Source organism: Cupressus sempervirens, chromosome 8, assembly GCF_028749045.1.
Source record: "Cupressus sempervirens isolate cs-2001-9-10 chromosome 8, ASM2874904v1, whole genome shotgun sequence".
NCBI lineage: Eukaryota > Viridiplantae > Streptophyta > Pinopsida > Cupressales > Cupressaceae > Cupressus > Cupressus sempervirens.
In genome coordinates this window covers 576,294,190-576,303,485 of record NC_143125.1, presented here as the reverse complement: position 1 = coordinate 576,303,485, position 9,296 = coordinate 576,294,190, and the positions used below count along the sequence as shown (strand labels likewise).

General features: G+C 27.7%; 1 pseudogene; it reads right to left on the bottom strand.

Moving 5' to 3' along the window:
- Window positions 1-6,403: 6,403 nt before the first annotated feature.
- Window positions 6,404-7,481, bottom strand: LOC149543726 (C4-beta,C20-epoxidase pseudogene; annotated as a pseudogene).
- Between the last annotated feature and the right edge of the window lie 1,815 nt (window positions 7,482-9,296).

The window sequence follows — 9,296 nt, the reverse complement described above, 5'->3', positions numbered from 1 at the left end:
GAAGCATTTTTTATAGTTTTGATTTTCTTCTTTATTTTTCTTTGTGATGCTCAAAAATGTAAAAAATGTACATTTTTTTATAAAGTTTTATTTTAGAGAAAGGTTTGGGACTTGATTTGTGCTCAATATATATTATTTTCAAGCAAGCTTCAAAGTATATGATCGTGAATTATACCCTTTCGTATTCAGTAGGTAATGATGTAGATCAGTCACATGTCTTAAGGATTATTGTCAAATAATTTAAGACTTTTTTTCAGGAATGAGAGGTTAGGAACACAAATAAGTTTCACATTTTTGAGGGTCACAAGACAACTTTATCAAGTTTTGAATGGTTTAGGGTATGCTACTTCAAAAGAACATTTCCTCAAAATATGTATTCAAATTATGTAACCAATATGTTTTCCTATGTTATCTTTAACAAGGGTCCAAAAGATGAATTTGATGTTTTTAGGATGAATGTATTAAGGTAGGAAATGTTAGCATAAATACATTAGCATAATTACATTGATCATTGTAACTATTCAATAGTTACAATATCATTTACCAGATGTATTTGTGTAGTTACAAAACTACAATATCTATTGTATAAAAACTAGTGCATACAAATCAAATAAATATCAAATGTTTCATCAAATTATTTTATGTGTTCTCAAATTGTAGGGTTGGTCAGTCTAATGGGTTAGTGATAAATATCTAGAAAATTTCAAAGTGGTAGAAATTTTCTTAAATATGGAAGGTCCATATGATTGTCTAGGAAATTTCAAGGTGGTTGTTCATGGCTCTATCATAAAATATATTGTAAGGAAAATGCTCACATTATATTACAGAATATATGTTTGAAATTTTTGACTCAATAATTTTGGAGATAATAAGAAGCCCTTTTTTCTCAAATATATTATTATTTCTCTATTCTTATTATGTGTTTGTTTTATTAAGGTGGGTACCCTTCATCAACTATTATCTTGTAAGGATAAGAACACAATTATTGATAATAAATTAAATATATTGAAAATGGTGAAATATTATCTTTCATATAGTTGAATGCAACATTTAAAAATATTCTAGAGGATTTGTCAAGTATTTCAAAATAAAAAAGAGAAATATCTTATGTCTTAAGTGGATAAGAGTTTGAAAAGAGGGAGGCTTATTAGAATAGGATTGGGATTCCAGCTTTGTCGAATCACATTGGAATAAGGATTTTTTAATATATGAATATGGTTCATTACACATTAATTCCTTGAAGTCAAATTAGAATCTATGCTATTAGGGCCCTATTCCTCATCTTTTCAATAGTGAGATGTTTAATAATGATTATACTCTAAATTGATAAATTAGCAAACCAAACTAACTTAAATGCCAATTTAGAGTATTGTTTGTTTACATTAATATAAGTTTAATTATATATTGTTCTATTAGAATAGATATAGAACTCAACAAGCTTTTGGAACTGAGTTCCTAATGATTTTACCTAAAGAAGTTTAAATATAAATTATTTCATGAGAGACTAAGGTTCTATAGAGGGTTATGGGTAAGTGAACTTGCAGTCCACCAAGGAAGATTCCCCATACTTTTTTGTATGAACACTTATAGATTTAAAATATTCTAGACCATGGAATAATATTTTTTCTATCCAAATTAGATATTTAAATTGTGTCTACTCATTGAAAGAGGAAAAAAATGTCTATCATCTATATATATTGTTATTTATCTTAGACTCCCTATTTTGGTTATTTTGGGTTTAGGGTGAAACTTAACAATTTTTTTATTTTGTCAATGTAGATATTTTCACTTTAATGATGTATTCCATATTTATAACAATTATTCATAATTTTACTTAGTTCTATTGTGTAAATAAAATTAGATATATTTTCTTCTATATTCTTGTAAAGCTTTTTTTATTTTAAAGTATAAGAATTAATAAAAATTGACAAGATTTTTATCTTATAGTCTGGATTCATTTGTGAGGAATATGGTGCTTTATAATGTACGAGTGACCTATCTCATGTTATATCTTATGACGCACTCAATTTTAGCCAATTAGATATCACAATTATTTCAGGAGTTAAATAAGAACTAAAAATTTCAAAATTTGTACACAAATTTAGAATTTAATGTCTAGATCAATAAAAAGGGTTATTTGATGCATCTTAAATTTTTTTATAAAATTAATTAAATAATTAAAGAACCTCTAAAATTAATGACATGAAGATTTGATTATATTAGATAAATTAAAAAGTTTATAGCTTATATTTATTATTAATTAAATAAACATGGAAAAATAATTAGGGTGATACACCCATATTTAAGTTTCCCTTGTCAAAATTTGATATTTTTAAATGAGAGAACAATTCTTATTTAAAATTTTGTATTTATTAAATGTAATTTGAGTCATCTCATGCATGCTAAAATTAAAATAAGTTTAATTGAGGGATAAGAAACTCTACAATCAAAGGTCCCTTTCTCAAGTGCATACCATTTATCATGGTACAAAGTAAAACAATGTTACAAATTAATTATTAGTATAGAATAATAAATAATAGCAAAGAAAACTACAAATAAGCTCAAGAGCAAGTAGTACTCAAATGAAAAACAAAATATTGACTCAAACATATGACTATGGACACAAAACCATAGGATTTTTGTTTTACTTAACAAAAACTTCTTTAATAATATTTAACATATTTATGAATATTCATTAATAATATTTAACATATTTATGAATATTCATGATGATTGGATAGATGTAAAATTTAAGTGCTCAAGGTCTAATAGAGGTGGCCAACTTACACCATACAAGTTGGATAAATTTTGTGAAGAAAATAGAAAGCAAATCCGATTTTTTACTTCTATAAGTAAGTAGAAAAATACACTTGTCAAAACACTAGAACTAATTTTAATGATTAGAGCTATCAGATTTCCACAATCCATAAGTGTTGTACTTTGTTTTATGGATTTGATTGTGTGAATAATTATAAGGACGTTATTTTATGTAATGTGTCTAATAATTTTTTTTTGAATCATTTTTTTCTATTTCTAAAAAGGTAGGAATAACATCCTATCATATTAAAAGTGACTAATATCTATGGGTTGGAAAGGATCCTCTAGCAACATTCTTAGAATGTTTGATAAAATATTCTATATTAGATGAGATTAGGAAAATATTGGAAAGTTTGAGAGAGGTTATACGAGGGTATATTCTTGAAATATTCAGTGGAGAGAAAGATATATTTAGAACATTTGATTAAATTGTGTTTTAGAAAGCACTAATGTCCAAGTTAGTAAAGAATAGAATGAGTATATTTTGAAGTTTAAATTAGAGGTTGAAGATTATCTTGTTGATTTTGTATATTAACAAAAATCTACGCAAGGCAAATAAAAATTAAATGAATAGGAAAATGACCTGAAAAATAACTCAAGATACCATAAAAGTATAAAGTATAGCAAGGCATCATTGTAAATATTATATATTTGATGAGAAATTAAAGGTGTTTTGACAAGAAAAATATTAGTGATGATATTTAAATACAAAAGATCCAATTTTTTTGTCTAAAGTGTGACAAAGATCTCTTAGAATCAATAAAAGATGACAAATATGTGAGACTTGCAAATGAAATACTAGATAAGATACACAAATATGTAAAAAAAATTGGAAATATCAAAATAAATTTTAAATATTAATTATCTATATATATATTGAGTATAGTATTTTGAAATACTTATTATCAATTAAATAGTTGTATGTATATATTTTTATTCATCTTAGACTCCATATTTTTCTTACTATTCCCCCCACAAATAATAGATAATGTAAAATATCAATATGTGTTTTATTTAATCTTAAGCATGTCTAGCACTACCATAGGTTGAAATTTAACAAATTTTCATCTTCTTAATGTCATTTTTTTCACTTAATGATGTATATAGATCTATACAAAATCTTAGTTAATGCATATTAAAACCGATGTAATAAACAAAATTCAAACAAATTAAATAATTAAAGGATAACCCATGTAATCAATGACATAGAGAATTAATTATATTAGATAAATAAAATAATTTGTCGATTATATTTATTATTAATTAAATTAACATGGAAAAATTAATGAGGGTGACACTCATATTTAAGTGGCCCCTATAGAAATTTTCTATTATTAAATATAAAAAATCCTTTATTTTAAATTTTGTATGAATTAAATGCATGTGGTGTCATCTTATGTGTGCTAATATTAAAACATGTAAAAATGTGCGATAAAGAAATTATAAAAATGTAGGTCCCTTTCACAAGTGCATACAAATTATAACGCTACAAAGTAAAACAATGTAATAAATTATTTATTAGTCTAGAATAATGGAAAACAGAAAATAAGACTATAAATAAGTTCACAAGAAAGGAGTACTCAAATGTAAAAAAATAAAATTTGAACCAAACATATGATCATGGACACAAAATCATAGGAGTTTAGTTTCACCTAACAAAAACATTCTTTAATTATATTTAATGCATTTTCTTAATATAGACAATCACATAGATGGAAAATTTAAGTGATCAAGGTCCAATAGAGGTGGTCACCTTACACCATAAAATTTGGACAAATCTTTTGAAGAAAGTAGAAAGAAAAGCCAATTTAGTATTCCTATTAGTAAGTAAAAAATGTAGTTGTTGAAAAACTAGAACCAATCTTAAGGATGCTATTTTATGTAGTGCCTTCAATACATTTTTTTGGAATCAATTTTTTATATTCCTAACAAGTTAGGAATAAGATCCAATCATATAATAAGTATCCAAAATCTATGTGTTGGAAAGATTCCTATATATATGTTCTTAGAATCTTTGATGAAAAATACTACATTAGAAGATATTAGGAAAATATTGGAAAGTTTAAGAAAGGTTAGATGAGGGTATATTCTTCAAATATTTAAAGAAGAGAAAGACATATTTATAACATGAGACTAAAAGTGTATTATAGAAGGCAATAATGTCCAAAGTTAGTGAAGAATAGAATGAGTATATTTTGAAGTTAGATGTTAAAGATGCTCTTGTTGATCTTGTAGATTACAAAAATCTATATAATGCAAGGAAGAATTGAATGAATAAAAAGATAACCTTAAAAACAATTGAACACACTATAAAAGTATAAATTATACCAAGACATCATTGTAAATATTATATATTTGAAGACAAAAAAAGGTCTTTTGAGAAGCAAAATTTGGTGATTTATTTAAATTAAAAATTAATTTAAAAAAAATCTAAAGTGGGACAAAGATCTCTTTAGAATAAATAAAAGATGAGAAATATATGAGACTTACAAATGTGGTAGTATATTATATAAAAAATAAAAATGTAAAGAATATTAATACATATGTAGACTATTTTATAAGAATTATAGTTAGTCAGTTTAAGAGTCACTCATATTGAGGCTACCACTATGTAGCTTTAACTATGTTTTTGATACAAAATGTAACAAAGAGGATGTTGACCCATTGAACAATTAGTGGCCACTAGACAAATAGTGATGGCACTTAGTGTCAGAAAAGAAGAAGAAAAAGAAAAAGGAATGATTGCACCACCTTAATTTTAAGAAGAACATAGAAAGACATTAATTAGATAATATGCGATACTTTTGGAATGACCACTCTTGAACTACTATACTAATCAAAATTAATATTTTATTTTTCATTGTTAGCTAGTATATAACCAGGTTTCATTTGTTCATCTAGGCCATAGTTATGTAGTCTAACTTAAATCTATAAGTAATCAACTAATTTTTTTAAGGATTGTGCCAATAGTTTTCCTTCTTGAAGCTATTCAAATTGAGAAGAACAACTCTAATTCAAAACTACATTCATAGTTAATAAGAAAAATCAAGTTTACTTCATTCTCATAGACTAACTATATATTTTACTATTTTAATTGTACAATAGTAAAAAAAAAAATTTAAATTGCGTCAATGTATCATATATTAAACCTTTAATTTAAAAGTTCTCACACAATAACATACACTTACTTGAACACTATTCAAATAAATTGTAAAAATTTATTAACTTTAAAACACGAGATACTTAATCAAGCATTCCATTCCCTTAATACATCTAAGAGATACCAAAAATTGAAATCACAACATTTTAAAACCCATTTTATATTAAAACAAGGATCATAATTTGACATTCTCCTACACATAAAATATAAACCCCTTTTAATCCTCAATAATTTTGCAAATTTTATTTTTCCTGGAAATCTAAAATTTATCGTAGTTTAATTAAGTTTTCGAAGTACCTAGCGGCACGAATACTATTTTATTTCCCTAGACTAGCAATTTCACTTATTCGAAAAATAGGGTTGTCATGTTTTGCACCATTCCTGAGTAGGCGGTGTAAAAAACACAACACTGCACAAACTAAGCATTCAATATATGTGTGCAAATCGCTCGATAGCATTAGGTTTATCTCGGTCTTCTCTATTTCTTCGAATTTCCTCTCTGAATTCCGAGTACAGGAAACGCCTGTAACGCCTCGGGTTGCTTTCATCCACAAGCTCCTCCGGCGCATATATTTCAGTTTCCACCGGAAGAACAGTTAAAAAGCCAACAGACATCCGATCTACCCACCCTTTACAAACAACGCGGTGCTCTGCGCTGTGGTATCTCCCATTACTCCACACCTGCAATCACATTCACCATATTACACCCTTATTCTTGTCTAATCTCAAGAAACAAACAATTGGATGAAGAGAGAAAAAATCACACCTTGAGGGAATCCCCCACATTGACAACAAATGAGGGAGAGAAAGGCTTCACATGAAACCACTCCCTCTCCCGAGACCGAATCTCAAGGCCTCCCTTATCATCTTGGTAGAGTATTGTAAGGCACCCGCTATCAGTTATGCTATCATAGCCACATCCCCTACATCTTTCTCGTACGATGAAAACCCATTTAGCTGCAAAACAAATCATAAACGAGTTCAAAAAGTAAGCCACATATGGGCTAATATATTAGGGAACGGCATATATTAGTGTTGGGGGGCTGAGCTTAAACATCATTCTAATACTAGAAGTGTTAACTGAGAAACAGACATGAATAATAACATACCAGAAAGTTGGATTCCCCTCCGGCCATATCCTTAAACACATTTGCTCCAGATACTCTGATTGCGCGGTATCAACAACATTAAATGTCTCAAAGTTTGGAGTTCGAATGTAACTCTCAAATGGATTAGAAGTTATCGCTCTATCTTTGGTCTCATTTGGCAATGCCAACAAAACTTGGCAAACATTATGAACCTTGTCAAGAAGCTCTTCTGAAATTCCATGGTTGATAAGACGGAAAACACCCCATTTAATGCAGGCCTCTCTTAATTTGGCGACCATAGGGCAATCTCCAAGGTGGCTCAGTTCTTGATCATCATCCAACTCTTGTGGAAGCTTGGTGAAGTCGATTACAGGAAGAACAATTTCAGAGACAATGGAATCCAGGGAGTAAGACATTATTATTTTATTGCTATTGCTGCGGTATCAGAACAGAATAAACACAAGAGTCTTATAATTCCATGTTCGAGCTTCTTGCTTTTAATACCGTTCCCCCAAGAAGGGTTATTAAAGCCTAGCTTGTGCATAGCGCTAAAAAGAACGGCCATATCTATTGTTGGAATCATCAGATGGGCTAAAGGAAAAAGGGCCTATAGAAGGGATGGAATTTATTCTATATCGCCAGATGGACGGCATAGTTTGTTTAAATTAATTGCTTTAACAATGCAAACCACAGAAGTTACATTGAACAATGGCGATTTAGTCTTTGGCTTATCAGCCGCATCGTTATATAATCGGTAATCTATCTTAGCTAGAGACACCTGTTTACACAGGTCTAACAACCTATTAAATCGTCAACGGTGTACCAATTCTATTCGGTGTTTAAAGATATGCGCCTATATGTTAGGATGGAGATTGAGGGCTACCCTTGAAGTTCATTTAGGACGATAAATAATTAGTTTATTTATTTAATCAATTTAGTTCATTCATAATGAATTTTTAAGTCGATAGGTTTTATAAAGTTATATTTTTTTGACAGAAAAGTTGTAAGATCATTTTCTTAATTTTTTTTTATGCGTAAGTTTTTCTTCTTTCTTTTTCAAATGGAAATTAGCAAAAAAACAATTTTGAAATAATAAGTTGCCTTTTTTTAATGTTTCTTTTATTTTACTTTTTTCATCTGATTGAAAATTAGAAACAAATCAAAACAAATAAAGATTTAAAGAAATGTATAATTTTAAAAATATTTAAATTAAAAAACAATTTTATTTTATTATTTTTTCAATTATTAATTTATCACATTCTTTCCTTCTGAGTCCACATGATGTTATATTATTAAAAATAATCAACGGCTCTAATAATCAGGCAAAAAATAATCAAGGACTCTAATAATTAGGGCAAACTAAGAGTCGGAGAAAAAACTGGATTGCTATTTTCAGTTGCCTTGGAAAGCGCTGAGGCGCCTAGAGCCATTTATTCTTATAGTATTTTGTTTTCACAGCTCACATATTTTTATAGGAGAATATGATTCAATGTAACAATTTTGTCAACATTTTAAAATTTAATATGCATTTAAGTTGTCTGTGGCATAAGTAGAGGAAGCGATTGCATAAATGTTGCAACATAAAACGAGAGAATTGGTGAAATAGGCAGTGACTATGAGGAAATGTCTAATAGGAATGAGGGATTCAGAGTTTTGTAAATGTGAATAAATTCTACCATGTAACAGTGTTTTGTTTTAGCATCTAAATATTTTTTGGTTTGCAATTTTAAAAGTTGAGGAGATAATTAGGTCTTCTAATAAAAATAGTTTATGTGAAGTTTTGACCAAATAAAAATGGAAAGAACAAATATATTGTCATCATTAAAAATATATTATTACTACTAAATGATTAGAACTATAACCTAATACTAATGTGTTGTATTAACAATATGTATTGTGAAATTTGTGTGAAGGAAAGAGATTTCATGGAATGCACATAATTATACTCAATGCAAATGACTAGGGTAAGATATTGTTTTAAAACATTGGAAAATGGTTTAAACCTTTAAAAAAAATGTAACCAATGTAAATTTATTATAAGATATTTAAAAATCAGATTCAGAAATTGTCAACTAAGAAAATTTTCTTTATGTACAAAAGTTGTAATCATTACAATTTATGTGACCACAGGTCTATGAAATTAATCATCTCGCCAATTCACAGATCAAAATTCATTAAAAACTATTTTTTTACATTTACAAATATTATTTAAAACTAATTAAGAAAAAAAC